Source organism: Salmo salar, chromosome ssa01 (genome assembly GCF_905237065.1).
Source record: "Salmo salar chromosome ssa01, Ssal_v3.1, whole genome shotgun sequence".
NCBI lineage: Eukaryota > Metazoa > Chordata > Actinopteri > Salmoniformes > Salmonidae > Salmo > Salmo salar.
Window position 1 is genome coordinate 150,580,051 of NC_059442.1, and position 1,474 is coordinate 150,581,524.

A 1,474-nucleotide genomic window follows, 5' to 3' on the forward strand; every position below is an offset into this window, starting at 1 on the left:
ACTCAGGTCAGCAGCATGTAGCCTACCTCATACCAGTGATTCCTAGACTGTTTTACACTGTGACCCATCTAAAGCCTTCCACAATTCCCTGCTGCGACCCACCCCAATAGCCACAACCACCACTGGCCACAATAACAATCCAGAAGGAATGGATCTGCTATGATCCAAACCTCCACAATAACAATCCAGAAGGAATGGATCTGCTATGATCCAAACCTCCACAATAACGATCCAGAAGGAATGGATCTGCTATGATCCAAACCTCCACAATAACAATCCAGAAGGAATGGATCTGCTATGATCCAAACCTCCACAATAACGATCCAGAAGGAATGGATCTGCTATGATCCAAACCTCCACAATAACGATCCAGAAGGAATGGATCTGCTATGATCCAAACCTCCACAATAACGATCCAGAAGGAATGGATCTGCTATGATCCAAACCTCCACAATAACAATCCAGAAGGAATGGATCTGCTATGATCCAAACCACCACAATAACGATCCAGAAGGAATGGTTCTGCTATGATCCAAACCATCACAATAACAATCCAAAAGGAATGGATCTGCTGTGATCCAAACCACCACAATAACAATCCAGAAGGAATGGATCTGCTGTTATCAAAACCACCACAATAACGATCCAGAAGGAATGGTTCTGCTATGATCCAAACCATCACAATAACAATCCAGAAGGAATGGATCTGCTATGATCCAAACCACCACAATAACAATCCAGAAGGAATGGATCTGCTATGATCCAAACCATCACAATAACAATCCAGAAGGAATGGATCTGCTGTGATCCAAACCATCACAATAACAATCCAGAAGGAATGGATCTGCTGTGATCCAAACCATCACAATAACAATCCAGAAGGAATGGATCTGCTATGATCCAAACCATCACAATAACAATCCAGAAGGAATGGATCTGCTGTGATCCAAACCACCACAATAACAATCCAGAAGGAATGGATCTGCTGTGATCCAAACCATCACAATAACAATCCAGAAGGAATGGATCTGCTGTTATCAAAACCACCACAATAACAATCCAGAAGGAATGGATCTGCTGTGATCCAAACCACCACAATAACGATCCAGAAGGAATGGATCTGCTGTGATCCAAACCATCACAATAACAATCCAGAAGGAATGGATCTGCTGTGATCCAAACCATCACAATAACAATCCAGAAGGAATGGATCTGCTGTGATCCAAACCACCATTTTAGAAACATAACTTTTTACTACAGCCATTTGTTTCTGAGGCAGTTGAGACAGGTATGTTTTACCACATGTATTCCTGACATGTTGAGAGGAGAGAATTAACATTTTATTTATCAGGCAAGTCAGTTAAGAACAAATTCTTATTTACAATGATGGCCTACCCCAGCCAAACCCAGATGACACTGGGCCAATTGTGCACCACCCTATGGGACTCCCAATCATGGCCGGATGTGATTCTGC